The sequence below is a fragment of the Euprymna scolopes genome, chromosome 37, assembly GCF_053919585.1.
Source record: "Euprymna scolopes isolate OS-2025 chromosome 37, ASM5391958v1, whole genome shotgun sequence".
Lineage (NCBI taxonomy): Eukaryota > Metazoa > Mollusca > Cephalopoda > Sepiida > Sepiolidae > Euprymna > Euprymna scolopes.
In genome coordinates this window covers 75,408,505-75,426,004 of record NC_136518.1, presented here as the reverse complement: position 1 = coordinate 75,426,004, position 17,500 = coordinate 75,408,505, and the positions used below count along the sequence as shown (strand labels likewise).

At 29.9% G+C, this 17,500-nt stretch overlaps 1 protein-coding gene across 6 annotated transcripts in view; it reads right to left on the bottom strand.

Annotated features, from left to right (window-relative positions):
• LOC145261228 (uncharacterized) overlaps positions 1 to 17,500 on the bottom strand; it is a 447,422-nt gene that overhangs the window by 116,216 nt on the left and 313,706 nt on the right. The gene's annotated exons all lie outside the window — the stretch shown is intronic.

The window sequence follows — 17,500 nt, the reverse complement described above, 5'->3', positions numbered from 1 at the left end:
CCTATCATTCATGGCAACTCAATGCTTTATGCAGTAATCGGTTTTAAACGAACGTGTTTTCATTTATTTATTACGATATCAATAACACTTTAGATATTCTTTTTACAGAATATCTGGATTTTTAGCTTTAGTAAAAAAAAAAAAAACATTTTCTCTCTTTGTGCGCTATATGTACATTAGTGTTGGGACGATTAATCGGAATCAAAACCAGGAATCAGAAAATTTGGCGGTACAGGAATCGGAAAAATTGTTGCCTATTTTTTGATGCCAAAACGATTCTTTTGTCTGATTTAATTTGATTTTGTTTAAAGCAAAATCTTCCATTGCTGGTAATAATGATAAAATAATAAATATTTATTGATTTTAAAATACCAGAACAGCTAAAATCTATAGATCATCCCCCACAAGTGTATTTAGGGAAATCTGGAAAAATAAGAACTCTTTAGTTAATTATTTAGTGATTTATAAAGAGTCAGAATTGGAAATTTAGCAAAGAATCGGTAATTGTATCGGAATCAGGAAAAATATTGGAATCGCCTTATCACTAATATATATAAAAGATATGTTTTAAATTAATTAAACTTTTGTTATAACTCATTGTGGAATTAGATTAGAGCTGCTGAGGTTATGTATATACTTGCAACATGAATGTAAATAATACACGTAGGATAATACATGTACACACACACACACACACACAATTATTTTAACATGTTTTAATTTTCATATATTTTTAAATAATGTAAATATATAAAAAATAATTAACCCCGAAAAGAAGAGTGATAAGTAATATAATAGATATATAAATTCTATAAACAACCGCAGTTTTGTAAATATTAAATCCTTTTCTTTTCTCGGAGTGGAGAGAGAGCAAATACGAATGACACAGATATGAAAGACATTTTTTAATAACATGAATCTAGAGCAAGAAACTAGATCCGATATCAAGAAAGCTTTTGTTCTGTTTTTATTTTTTTGTTGTTGTTTTGTTTTTGATGGAGGTTTTGTGTGATCAACACTGCTGGGGAGCTATGATTTAATATTCTGTTTTGTTTTTAAATCTCCGAAACAGTTTTTCGTGGTAAACAACTGATGATCCTTGAAATAATATTAAGACTAGTGTCAATTCCTGAACAAACTAATACATTTGATTGCAAAAGATTAATTGGCTTAATAGCAAAATATTTTTCCATGGAAAGTCTTGGGATTAAATTTTATTTTGATATAATTTTAAACGTTGAAAAACTTCCAAGTATGTATGTACATATATATATATATATATATATATATATATATATAGAGCATGGTTTTGTAGAAGCTCAGAAATATAGATCATGTTATGAGAATCAGATAAATTTTAAATATTAATTCAAAATGAATTCATTAATCAAAATTTTCAATAAGAAATACACACAAGGTTCTTTCATTTTTTTATATGCTTGTACAAGAGTTAAGAAGGATTTTGTTTTGTCCAACTCAACTTGTCCCAAAATTGATTCGAATGTATTATATATTAAGGCAAGAAGAAGAAAAGAAATATAGAAATTTTCTAAAATGAATTAAAAATAAAAATTTTAAAGAAAAACGATTTTAAAAAATGCTTAAAGTAAAAGAGCTTGTTTGTGTCTGTTATAAATCACATATTCTAATTAAGGTCGTAATTAACAAATGATTTTATTGATCGACGAAGAACAAATTAAGATAAAGTATTTGTGAAAATGAATTAAATAAGATGAGGATGCAGAAAAAGGACAAACACCAACCAGACAATTCGATTGGATTATTCCAATTTTTCTATTCATTCGGGAAATAAAACACAAACGTAGCTGGCTTGCCATAAGTATAGTTTTATATTACTAAGCTCTACTAATGCATGTAGTACTGTTGACAAAAATTATACATGTAACACATTAATTTATGATATAAAGTTTGTGTATGACGTAGCAATAATATATATTATATAGATTTTAAGATAAATTTGTATTGATACAAAATAAAGTTGGAGGTTGGATAAATGATATCATAATCATCATCATTATTATTATTATTTATTATAAATAGAGAAATAACTATCTTCTTGGATGGGGGAGGGGAGATATAGTAGAGTATCGACTGGCTCAGAGATAGTTTTCTTTATCTCAGTTTATATAAAGTTAGGTATATATAAGGTTTATATATTTCTAAGTATATGATTCGCTCCTAAACTAATTAACCAATCATTAATAAGTTTAGAACACAGCTCCTAGGCATATATGCGTGTAATTTGCACGAGATTTAGTTGAATTTAGTTTTATACAAACGGAATAAAAAAAAGAAAGAGGAGAAAGTCCATTTTAAAATTATAGATACCGTTCATATTAATTAGACACAAATTGTGCAAGATTTCCTTAATTTCAATTTCTTCTAAAAATCCCTTAAGCTTAACCCTTAAATTTTACACATGTTCTAGAATCAAAATCGTGTAATTGGAATAAGGATTCTAGGTATAAAGCTTATGTCGCATTATATCTTGAAACTTCGTAAGAGGGCATAAAAGTAATGTAAAATGGTTCTCTTTGATGATTATCTTTTACCCGTCCTGGGACGGGTATACGTTTAGTTTTACCAAATATATAGTTGATATAGCTATAGTAATAAGGCCATTAGACAATGTAATGTCTGTCGGTGTGTGTTTCTTGCTTAGATGTAAATTATTTTAAAACAAATTTATACAATTTTATGACCAAAGAATACGTTAATTTAATGATTACACATCTTTTACAAAAATCCGATTAAAAATAATTAATTTTGTCAAAACTGATCAGCATGTTATCACGTTTTTAATTTTAAACAATTTTATTGAATCAATCTTCACGTGGTCTCGCGCTTTTGAATACTTCATTTCAGAATGGGCTGGAAAAATTAATGACATAAGCAAGCCCCCCCCCCCCCCAAAAAAAAAAAAAACGCCGTACCATGACGATTCACACTAATTTACTTTTATTAATTAAGTTTTCTTAATTGATAAAATGAGAATTGAAAATTTAATAAACAAACGATGACTATTTGTTTTATAACAAATATAGGTTTTGCTTCAACGGCACATTTTTTTTTCTTTTAATCAACTTTGGCTTTTAAGACCCACGAAAGAGGCAAGTAAAAATGTACATTTCATTCCATAGCAATTGTTCCCAACCTTTTTTTATTTATTTATTTTTTGGTTAAATCAAATCTATTCAGCCATGTATTTATAATGGCACTTAACAAAACGTAACACTAAAATGAAAGCAAGAAGTTAGTGCATTGCAAAAACACAGAAAACACAACTAATACCCTATAATTTTTTTTTATCTAAACTTTTCTCTCGCATCCCCAGGTGGGGAACGTCTATTCTATAGTTATTATATATTTGGAATTATTTTTTCTCTAAACCCTCCACCAATATCCCTTAACCCAGACAATGCCGGGTAAATACTGATATAACTATAATAATCTTCCGGAGGATGGGGGGAATGTTATATGTTTATGACACAGCATATCAACACTTTTCAGTGTTATTTAATGCCTGAACAAACGACTTAGTGCAAATACCCCTTACTTTCAACGTGTGCTTAACACCAAATATAATTTCTATGAATACGCCCTTTTCTCCAGGAACTTCTGTGAAACACGTTACCAGCGGATTGCTTCCCTACAGACTACAACACGGTCGTTTACAAATACTTGTTATCAATCGTTCTCATAAGTCGTCAAATTTTGCTTATAGCATAATTTTCAATCATCTCATAATATTCTTAATCATTAACCATGAACCCCATGTAGATTTATTAGTAAGAGAAAGAAATCCATTGATAAATTTCGTTTTCCAACAAACCAACCAATTTTGGTTGGTCTTATAATGAAATACAAAAGCTAAACAACTAATTGTATACAATTAATAGAACACAAGTTGTTTGATTCATAGTTTGGAGGGGGAATTATGGGTTCATACTTTTCCTAACAGTATTAGTAGATGACAGATCTCATGGGATTCAAACTCACCATGGTGAACATCCATTAACCCAATAACGCACTGCTTTGTTTTATTTAATCCAATGCAAAATGTTTGAAAGGGCAACTGAGGAATGGTTCAGATTTAAAAAATGTTTTCAAATTTGCAAACTAAACCAATTCACTGACCATTGCAAATAGACTTATTAATCATTTTTTAAAGGTTTTACATCTGAGTTTGGGGATACATGCAATGTAAGGATGTTTATATTAAAGAAAATAATTTACTTGTCATAAAAAAATAACAGACTTTTTATTCACTAGTCGAATAAAAAAAATTATGAGAGATTTCATCAGTTCTTGGGGTAGTTGAGAATAGAAGGAAATGAAGATGCAATGAAAAAAAATTCGTAAACGTAATTTATAAAACGTGTTTATAAAAAAATGCGCTTTGTTTTTATATTTAAAAAACACTTTTTAATAAAGGGCAGAGGGTTGTTTAAGATATAAAAATTATTTTAAAAAAACCTTTAACTTTTATTCCGTTGTTTTTCATGATGTTATATTTTTCGACTGTGTAGATCTTCATCATTTTAATCAAGAAACACAAATATATATATATATATAATTATTTACTATAATAATTATTAAATCCCTGCAGACACTAATGCTTCATCCTTTCGGGAATCATCAATGCAGAGTGTCACAATTAACACCAGTCGATAGATTCGAACCCGGCAACAAAAGCCATCCCTGGCTTCAATAGCAAGGAACCAATCCTCTCTCATACATATATATATATATATATATATAATTATATATATATATATATATAATTATATATATATATATATATATATATATATATATATATATATATATATATGAATGAGATGTAGACTATTTTCTTGGCGTTTGCACATCTGAAAAAAGTGTATTAATATACTAATATTCCATGTAGACTGAATAAAATCATTTAAGATTTTCTGATCACCTTCATGCCATGTATAAAAAATAAAAGTTTTCAAATTGTAACAGTACAAATCTTTTAAATATATATATTATTCATATATTTCAAAATTTAACAGTATAAATCTTAAGAATATATATAGTAGCATGAATATTAGAGATGGGCTAATTCCTATATTTTCTTGACGTTTGCACACCTGAAAAAGGTGTATTAATATACCAATATTCCATAGAGGACTGAATAAAATCATTTTATGTTTTCTAATCATCTTCATGACATATAAAGAAAATAAAAAAGCTTTCAAATTTTAACAGTACAAATCTTTTAAAAATTATATGTATAATTTTTAAAATATAATTATCCACTGACACGTGTTTTGTCGTCCACGATTCCTCAGAGTGGCTGAATCTAGCGAGATTCAAAAACTCTGATGAGTCGTGGACGACGAAACACGTGTCAGTGGATAATTATATTTTAAAAATAATATATATACCGCTCCCCCATTAAAGGGGGTACCAGATTGGTCAATGGGAAAATTATTCCCAAGAACAAGCATTTAGATAAAAATGCACTTTCGTATAAATACTTGAATTCATTCAAGAAAGTATCGCTAACAAAAACAAATAAAAACATCTATATATACACACACATTATATATATATATATATATATATATATATATATATATATATATTATATATATATATTAAAATTTAACAGTATAAATCTTAAGAATATATATAGTAGTGAAAGGCTGATTCCTATATTTTTTCCGATTCTGATATACTTCAATTACATTCTCGGTTACCACTTTTTAAAAATCTCTAAATATTTAGCAATAGAATTTTTTTTTTTAAGTATTATTTTTCATTTTCGAGTTACAGCAAAAAAAAAAAGTGATATATGCATATATTTTTACAAGTGTAAAGCATACACTTGTGTGGGGTATTTATAGATTTTAGTTTTTACTTTTAGTTTAAAATGAATAAATATTTATTTTATTATTAGTACTAGCAGTGGAAAATTAAGTTTTAAAAAACACAATTAAAAGTTGGCATTTGTTTCTAATTCGGATACACCAAAAGTTTTGATATTTCCGATTACTTATCCCTACATTAATATATATATATATATATATATATATATATATATATATATATATATGTACCAACTATTTTATTATATTTATATATATATATATATATATATATATATATATATATATATATATATATATATGTATGTATAACTGTTTATATATATATATATATATGTACCAACTATTTTATATATATATATATATATACATGTATATATGTATAACTTTATATATATATATGTATAACTGTTTATATATATATATATATAGTAAGTTATGAAGTAGTTATATATATATATATATATATATATATATACACACACACACGCACACACACATATATATATAATACACATACATACACAGACACACACAAACACATATATACACAGACATATACACATATAGACACACATTATATATATATATATATATATATTGTATAAAGGCATATAGCATAGAAATTATATATTATTGAAAGCTTTGAGAGTGCAAAATAAAAATATATATATATCCTTCGATGCTAATAGCCAATAATATTTTGAGAAAATATTTTTTTTTTCATAACAGGAATTCTTATGACCCTTGTTTTCATTTTGTCACCCCCCCCCCTCATTTTTCCTCTCACCCTATGTTTATTGTTACAGTTCCAGTCTAGATTGTGAGTTGTAAATTCGGTTATCTCACTTTATGTCGGATGAATTTAGATTTATTACCAGGTAATAAGTTTGGTATGAACTATGATATATTTGTCTTTCGTGTTTTAACATTATTTCACGCATCAAATAACTTTTCAGTCTTCAGTTTTAAAGGTTAAAAATTCCATTCGAATTTCCAAGTGTTGTGACGATATGAAACCATGTACACATATTCAATTTCTAATGAGGAGGAGTATGTAGAAATTTGAATGTTATTCACTATTCATGTATAGTCAGTGTGTATACAATATCTAAACTGCATTCTTTATTTTTATTTTTGCATTGTTTTTATTCAAAGCTTCTTTAGACTATATATATATATATATATATATATATATATATATATATGATTACTTCATTTAATCACAAATTAATATACGAAAGTATAAACTTCAACAGTGCTCAATACGTAGGTAGAACTAGGTAGTAAGTTATAAAATATATATGGCAATTAAGCTTAATTGCCATATATATTTTATAACTTACTATATATATATATATATATATATATATATATGAGAGAGAGAGAGAGAGAGAGATACAAAAAATAAATAGAAAATTGGATAACCACTAAATATAGAACACAAATAAATCAGTTCCATATATTTCCTTTTATTCAAAGAATTTATAGTATTTTTTATTCGCTCTAGTATAGTTCCGATTCATTATATATTTATATATGAGTGTTTCATGGTAAACAACTGATGATCCCTTAAATTAACATTAGGACTATAGTAAATTCGCGAGAGCAAGTTGATGCATTGATTGCAGGTGATTAAATGACTTACTGACTAAATAGTTTTCTAAGGAATGATAAAACAATATAAAAATTAAATAAGTTTTTTTTATATAGTTTTAAACGTTAACAAACTACCAAGACTATATACCAATAAAGAAAAAAAGAAAATGATGATATAAAATTATATACTAATATATATAGATTTATTTAATAAGGGCATGCATCAATTAAAGGTGTAGGGTAAGTGGAGACATCTCTTTCTCTCTCTCTCTCTCTATATATATATATATATATATATATATATATATATATATATATATATATATATATATATATATATATATATAAAACTTTTTTTTTCCTATATTTTAATATCACCGAATTTGGTTGATCGGATTTTTCATTTGACTATGTTCCGGTTCATAAACATCATTTGCAATATCATTCTACAATTTAAATCACATTTTCGAACATTGCAATTTTCAAAGTCTTTCAATTTTTATGCTAACAAGCAATTCTATATTTCTAGTTTGATATCTATTTCCTTTGGAGAAAAAAAGCCAAACTTTTTAAACTCCATGGAATAAGTAACTAATCTTTTGTATTACCTGTTTTTGACTAATAAATATTGTAAATTTGAATCTGTATCATATATATATATATATATATATATATATATATATATATATATATATATATATTGTATGGCATAATCCCGTTGACACACCAGTTCTTGTCAGATCACCAAAGTTAAGCGACGTTGAGCCGGGTTAGTATCAGATAGGTGACCATTTGGGAGTTCTAGGCGCTGTATGTGCTCTCCACTTATCTCGGCATTGTTTCCAGTTGTCTTGCACCTCCACTTAACACTGGTATTTAACAACGCCGACTCATAAAAGGTGTGGTTGGAGATTGCGCAACTCTTGCCACAAAAAAGTTCACCCGCAAGCACCCTTACCTTGAGTATCCATAGTCTGTCAAGACTGAATGAAGCTACAATATATATTAATGCAAAACTGTGCTAATGGCAAGTCAATTATGTTTCATTATCGAAGAAGATCATTAGGCCAAGCATTTAATCTGACGATTTCATTTCGGCAATAAAACACAAACGTAGCTGGCTTGCCATAAGCATAGTTTTATATTACTAAGCTCTACACGTTTACTGAGTATTGTTGACAAAAATTATACACGTAATACATCAATTTATGATATAATGTTTGTGTGCAAAATAGCAATAATATATATTATATAGATTTTAAGATAAATTTGTAATGATACGAAAAATGTCTAGCTAAATACATCATGCGACGTGTATTCCTTTCTCTGCTAGGTTTTTAAAAGAAGTATGTGTGTGATGGGGGGGGGGGCGCATGCACACACACACGCATATACAGAATGTTGGATTTTGTGTCGCATAGTATCTCCCCCTTTTAGATCAGAGGCAGTACACACACACACACACACACACGCGCGCGCGCGAGGGCAAGATTCAAAAACGAGAATAATTCTAAAATGAAAACTAGGTCATGTGCCCTCTCAGCGTACATACTGCCGACTAACCCGACATGCAGCAAAATCACACCTCTTTACTGTTTGAGGTCTCTAAGTGTCGGAAAGCATTCTACTCTACTTCAATAGCTTCTTCTCTCTGACTGCTAACTTTGGAATTCCCTATGTTTCCTGCTTCTATGTCTGTGTTTATGCAGAAATTTAAATGTCCTGTGAACATAAATTTTGCTACTCAACTCCCCAGAGTTTCCTGTTAAACACGATCCCAAATTATAGCCTCCGTACCTTTCAAGTGAGAATACGCATTGTTTTAGATGAAAATAAGTACAAATTATGTGTGGGGGTGGGGGTCTTTGATACGCTAGGGACGCGTTCATGGATTCAAGTTCATTTTCAACGCAAACTATAAACTCAAGCCAAAATTTAATTTCTAGACGACACCTTTAACATTATTTTTTGAATTTCAAAAACTCGCAACATCGCAAACAAATCGACAATTTTCATCAATTATCGGTAGGATTGATTTTTAAATATTAGGGCTTGTTAAGTACATTTAAACTCTCATATGGAAGGAAATTTTTATGGCTTGAATGCTAAATGCTTAAAATGCTAAAGTCAGCTTTGGATTTATTTATGCTTTTAAACAAAAGAGAAATACTCATCTTCAGACGCGCCGCTGTCGAATCAAAGAGCCAGTGGTGCTATAGTACAGTTGGAACAGAATTCATTTTTATTTTTAACAAACAAGAAATCACTGGAGAGACAATACCAAGACTACAAGCTATCTGGTGTTAGGCCCAGGATTAAAGTGTACGATTAGACCAAGACATTTTTTTTTATGTTTCTAATCATAGGTTCCTATTTTCTACGGGGTAGGTTAGAATTAGATGTGCTACTAAGTTTTACCTCATATTAAAAACCGGCCCTGTGTGCCTAACTTTACTCCAGTGGGGAGACAAATACAATACGTACGAAGAGCAAACGTCAACACACCGGTTTCTCCATAATAATGTTGGGGCTACGCACAAACACACACGCACATGTGTGTGTATATATATATATATATATATATATATATATATTTAAACACACATATATGCATATATGTATAAGCACACGTATTTGAGTGTGTGTGTGTATATATATATATACATATATGTATAAGCACAGTTATGCGTGTGTGTGTAGATTATATATATATATGTGTAGATTATATATATATATATATATAGAATGATTCTTCTATCGAATCAACTTTTATAAACCTGCTTTCCTTTGTGTTTCTCTTGTGGCTTGAGGTAGTGCGTGTATGCAAGACAGAAGTCTCCTCCTCCTTCTCACGATATAAGCAAAAGCAGATATGGTCTTTATTTGCCGGAGCAAAAACAACTTGCGTTAATTAAAAAAAATAAATAAATAACTTCTTACAGGAAAAGACAATTAAACGAAGGTGTGTGTGTGTGTGTGTGTGTGTGTGTGTGTGTGTGTGTGTGTGTGTGTGTGTGTGTGTGTGTGTGTGTGTGTGTGTGTGTGTGATTAATGAACACATTAAAACGCTTTTTTTTTTTTTAATTTTATTTTTTTAAATGAATGTTATTTTAGCATTTTCAGTTTTCTCGGAAAATGGAGACGTTCTTTGGCGAAATAGTAGATATATAAACAAAAATATAGAATTAAAATTAAAAATGTAGAAACAGTATAACTGGAAATTGTATCGAAATAGTCGCGAGGAAAGTTGCGAAGTACAAAGTTTATTTATATATATATATATATATATATATATATATATATATATATATATATGTATATATATATGTATATATATATGTATATATATATGTATATATATATATATATATATATAATGAGTATCGAATAATATTTACGCATAACGAGCGCAATATATTGAGTTAAATCATATTTATGCTACTCTTTCTAATCGAATTTTTTTAAACTCGTATTTATAATAATATTATAATAATATAATAATAATATTATAACAATATAATATTTATAATAATATTATAATAATGTTCATAATGATATTTATAATAATATTATAATAATATTATAATAATATTTATAATAATATTATAATATTTATAATAATATTATAATAATATTTATAATATTATAATAATATTTATAATATTATAATAATATTTATAATAATATTATAATAATATTTATAATAATATTATAATAATATTTATAATAATATTATATGAGAGGTGTTCCAAAAGTAATGCCTTCTATCTTTTTTACTTTGCTGGAATGCATCAGAGAGGATTGCAAATTGCATTGTTATAGTGATTGAACTCATGCAATCATGGCTTGAAAGTTTCCTCTCTCTATTGCAGATGTTGATGGTATGGGACTCTAAAAAAAATCAACCCATCATAGGCGTGCGCCAAAAACAAAGATGAGTCATTAAATTCCTGGCAAAAGTGCGCCGAGAATGGTGATGACTATGTAGAAAAATACATTCTGAAACACGAAAAGTCGCTCGTTTTAATGGTACCGATCTTGTCTTCGTAGGTCTTTAACTTTTTTAGTTACAAAAAATAGGGATCTGTATTTTTTGGAACGCCTTTGAACATTTTATTGAATGTTTATCCTCCTAAAGATACACTAAACAAAATAATATTATTAATGTATTTATTATTCACACGCACGCAATATCGATAAATACATACTCCTTGATGTGAAAAATTAATAATAATAATTGGTGTGTTGACGCGCACTTGTTTATCATTGATAACTGACTCGAGTGACTCAATGTATGAAAATGAATCTTTTTTTCATGAGTGTACGTTCTTGTCTTTGGTATAGGTAAGTGGATTTTTAATAGCTTTTCTTTATATTTCGTTTTTAAGAAAATTAATTAAATAATCAAAAGTTGGTGCTTGTTATGATAGAGTCGACAGATCGATGTTGTTTTAAGCAAAAAAAAAAAAAAAAATATTACGTACTTAATTGTCATGCCGAAAATAGTAATATATTCAAAAATTACGAAAATCCATCAAGTAAAAAGTAATTTATAGTGAATAGTAATTTTTTATATTGGGTAAAATCGCATAGACAGTGAAGAGTTCACAAACAGCGGACATAACTCGGGACGAAAAATTTAGATTGCACCGACATTTGTAGCTCTAGCAATAGCTTTTTTTTTTTTCATTTATATATATATATATATATATATATATATATATATATTACTATTTTCGACATGACAATTAAGTACGTAATGTTTTTGCTTAAAACGACATACTAAAAAAAAAAATATCAATCCGTCGACTCTATCTTAACAAGCACCTAAAAATTAAAACAAAGAACCTTTAGTATAATTTCGGGTAGCTCCAAGTTATAAACATAAGTTGTGCTAAATAAAGATTAGAACTTATTAATGAATATAAAAATCATATCAGTGAGTGCTGTTGTGGATAAATAGGTCATCCCTGATGAGATGTTTATGTTGAACTTGATCAATGTTAATTAAAAAAAAAAAGAAAAGAAAAAGCAATAAGCATATTTAGGATAAAAATTAATAAGTACCAACTCCATTTAAAAACAAAAAATATTTTCAACAATAAAACAATATTCTCTTTTCCTTAAAAAGGGATAAAGTGATTAAGAGGGTTGTTGGACGTTGTTCGTACACAAACAGAGACATAAACAAACAAACAAACAAACAAACAAACAATGACAACAATAACAATAATAATACTAATAGCAGCAGCATAATTTAAAAATTTCTCGAATGGACGTAAGATAAACACGTGTGCAGGTGCGATGCACAACACACGCATTAAGTAGGTGTATACTTTTTAGAAACAAATTATATATCATAGGTAGACACGTACAAATCCGCCTTTGGTTGTAGTAGTCGTGGTGGTGGTAGTTGTATTATCCGAGGCATTATAATGAACTCCAGGATAACGATGTAACTGTTGTAACGATCCAAGAGATAATCCGGGTAATCTGACAGTGATCACATCATATTACGTATATTTGTGCGTATGCATATACATATATACGCGCACGTACGCAACTACGACGTGGTCATATCGCGATGTTAAAACAAAAACAAAAACGAAAAGAAACCGAAGACCGCGATCGCTTTCTCGCTCGCTAGGCAAGCGAAACAGAGTTAGAAATCCAATTTTGTGAAAGGTAACGATGTTATTCGCATTTAATGCGTGTGTGTATGTGTATGGTTGCCGAGTTTCCCAAGGTTTTCCGGGTAAATTTGTGATCAGTGGAAAAACAAAACGGAACGAACAAAATTTTAAGCTTATATATCCGGATAATATATATTTATATAAATAAATATATATATATATATATATATATAAATTCCGTTTTGTTTGAATCAACACAATGTTACGGAAATAATTTACCGATTTCCAATTTAATCCACAATGGAAAGCAAATATGTTGTGAAAAAAAAAAAAGAAAAAAAAAAAAGAAAAAAAAAAGGAAGCAAAAAATTATATTATTTTATCATTTCATTAAAAAGAGCGTAAATTCCACGAAGACGTATTTCAAGATTGTTTTATTCCAAGTTCAAAAACGATAAAATGAAGATCCTCCGGTGTAAATAAAACTCCGATGTATGCTTTTGCTTGGATGAGACGAAACGAGATCTTTTGTCGGTGGATACGAAGAAAAGGGCGGAGATTGTGCACAGAGCCTTCGGGAACCTCTGATCCACGTTCATATCGGTAAGCGTTACATTTCCCCATAAACTAACAACATTAAGTTGTTGTTGACGAATCCACTTTTTTTTTCCAGTGAATTTTTTAAAGGAAACTTTCAAACAAGTATATAATTTTTCTTTTCTGAACACAAATCTCTATAGAAAGACCGTGAGGCGTAGATTTAAAAAAAAATCCGGTGTTTGACGCAAGAGATCGTATCAAATAAGTATTTTTTTTTTAAATCAAGTTCCAAACAAACAAACAAAAAAGCTATGTTCAATTTTGAGAGTTATTCCTCAAGAAATCCAATGATGAAGCGACTGCTGAGTTTGGACAAGTGACTCCATCGGTAAATAACGCTCACTAAACCTCGCGATCACATATATATTTATACATAAATAAACCTAGCCGAAGTACGTGAGAGGCGGATAAACGCAGATACCACTATACATCATATATCAGCACAATATTAAAATATTCCTTTCTTTCGGTAGACAATCTTTTTACACACTCACATAATATATAAATCTATATGTATAAATTCCTTTCGCGAGTTGTTTAAGCTGAGCCAGCCACGGGAGAAGCAAAAAGGAGACGCGTCTTGTCTGTATGCGAGTGTGTTAAGAATGAGACTAAAAAAAAAGGCTGCTGCTGCTGCTATCGCAGTAGCAGTAGTGGTTGTGTCGTTATACATAGATATATTACATATATGTACGTACATGTATGTGTTATATATGTAATCGTAGTAGGAGGGCAGTAGTTGTAGGTGCGTGTGTTACAGCGAGCACCAGCGAAATGTAAAGAGGCGCAGCTCAGAAAAAAAAAAAAAAAAAAAAAAAAAAAAAAGAGAGAGAGAGAGAGAGGGAGGGAGGCGGGAAAGACGAGAGTGGTGGGTAATCATCTCCGCCTCCGCCTCCTCGGCTTAGCGCACACACACACACCAGCCCTAACAGAGTGCCGAGCCCAAACAAGCTCTAGTCATGACACACGCACACAGACAGGCGCAAATCTATGTTATATTTCAGTGTTCGGGTTTATTATTTCTTACAACGCATGTCGTCTCTACATTCTAACATTTGTCTATCGTTTTTTTTCTTTTTTTCTTTTTTTTTTTTTTTGGTTTCCCGTGTGCATCTCTGTCTCTAGTTCTTTCTATATTCCTTTCATTAAAAACTGGCGTTGCCCGGCAGTCTTTCTACTTTCATTTTTGTCCCGTTTTTCTTTTCTTTTCTTTTCTTTTTTTTTCTTTTCTTTTATCCTGTTGTTCTTACGTTTCTGAATTTTTGGAGATGAGGATCGATTATTTGCACTATTTTGATTCTTCGGACTATTGGTTTCATCTTGAATCTCATTTTCACAACGTTTCGATGTAAACCTCCGATCTTCTTCAGATGTATCTGGTCGAACTCGGGGAATTTGCACTGAATTTCGAACCACGAGTGTAGCATGTTCTCGCTCCATCAACCATGGCTGGGTAGAAGTCCTAAGTAATTCGCAACTGCATTTTGAATTCAAAATTCCGTGTTGATTCCCGAATTCGACTAGATGCGCATGAAGAAGGTCGAAGGCTACATCAACCGAAACGTTCTGAAAATAACACCCTACATGAAATGTATTACATTTTTTTTTTTAAGATGAGGATTAGTTATTTGTATTATTTGAATTCTTTGGACTACTATTCTCATCTTGAGTGTGATTTTCACGAATGAGAACAATAATCCGAAAAATCCAAATAATACAGACTTTTTTTTTTCTTGTTTTAACAAATTGCTTTCATGGGTATTTTCAAAAGTTCAGCTTAATTATAACGATATCGTATGATCACTTGATTATTAATTGAGCCGAATTGTTCCTAAAAATTAATAATTGTTGCAAATGCAACCTTGTTTTATTACTTTCTGATTATAAACTGATTGGGTGGAGGTTTGGAAGCTATTGCTTCCAAACTTTTAATCTTATAATACATAAGAGTTTGCTAAGAATTTTAAAGCTACTTTAAAGACTTCCAAATTCTTTTCAGTTTTGAAAAACACATTAAAATGGCTGACTGCTTTACGAAAAAAATGGAAATGCATTGTCGTGGCTTTAATTTCATAAACTATTTTTTAATAGAATTTTTTTACGAAATTCGTTTTAGTAGTTTACGCTATTGCATTTTTAAATAAATGTGTTAGTCGCATAGAAGCGAGAAAGGCGAAGATACATGGACACACGAGAGGTGGTCACGTGATTTTATTAAAATAGAGATTGGTTTTTAAGCTCGAAGAAAAAAGGGGGACTGAAAGTTAAATAACAAAAAAGATGAAAACATAAATATAAAAAAAATGAAGAAAAAAGGTGGGGAAGGTAAAAAGAGAAAGAGACAAGACAGAAAGAAAAGAAAAGAAAATAGAAACACGAGAGACAGGAGAAGGGAATTAAAAGAAAGAGGGGGAAAGAAGGGAATGAAGAGAGAGAGGAAGAGAGATGGAGAGAGAAAAAGAAGAGAATGGAGAAAGAAAAGAGAACGAATGGGGGAGAAAGAAAGAACGAGAAGCGTGAGAAAAAACGGGGAACGAGACACACAATAAAAGGAAGAGCAAGAGAGAAGAATCGAGATAGAGAAAGAGAGAGAGAGAATGGAGAGAGAGAGAGATGACATCCGCGAGAATGGAGAGGGAGAGAAAATTGAAAGCGAACAGAGAGAGAAAGAACAGAGAAAGAGACAAACAAGAGAATGGATAGAGAGAGAAAGAGAGAATAGGGAAAAAAGAAAGCAGAGAGAAAAAGAAGGAAATAGAAAGAGAGGAGAGAGAAAGAGAAAAGAGAAGGACAAGGTATGAGAGAAACGAGGAAAAAAAAGAGGATGGGAAGGAGGGGAGGATAAGAGTGAGCGGAGAAAAATAATATAAAAGAGAGAACAGAGAAACATGAAAAAAGAGAGAGAACGGAAGAGAGAGAGAGAGAGAGAGAGAGAGACAGACAGAGAGAAGAATTAGAATCTGAAGGCACATTTGTTTGAATTCATAAAAGAAAGAAAAATAAAAAAAATTATAAACAGAGAGAGAGAGAGAGAGAGAGAGAGAGAGAGAGGGAGAGAGAGAGAGAGAGAGAGAGAATTGCTAATAGGGACAGGATAACAAAACAAAGAAACAGTGCGGGGGGCAAGGCATTAAAATGCAGGTAGGTCTTTTTTTATTTACAAAAAAAAAAAAAAAAAAAAAAAGAAGAAAACAATCTGAGGTTTTACAGAAACTTTTTCTTCCGCTTAAAAAAGGAGTGCGAATGGAGAGGTGCACAATGATACAAAAAAAATGTGTATTTCAGGAGGGTGCTGTAGAGAGGGGGGCTGTTATGGTGGGTTGTTGGTTCAATAGCAGACTAGTCGAACACTAAAAAGAAATGAAAATGGATGTGTTTTCTTCCATGGAGCCGTAGATGGCAATTGGGCAAAATGTTTGACTTCCTGAGGGTCGCTACCAAAATCGAACGGCGGTAACGACAGCCTGAGCCTGACATATCATAAGAACCATGAGAAATACCAACAACACAATTGCTCCGATGAAACACCGGGTGATAGTCTAAGAATATATATATATATATATATATATATATATATATATATATATATATATATATATATATATATATATATATATAGTAGTCATATATATTGTAGTCATCGACATACAGTCCTGTTTCGTTGTGTGTGTGCATAACCCTGAGATTTATTCAAACAGTTTTCTTTATTAAACAGAATATTTATTACAAATGGGACTTCATGGAAATTCCATAGCTCTACCTACACCAATCTCTAAAATTTACGCCCAATAA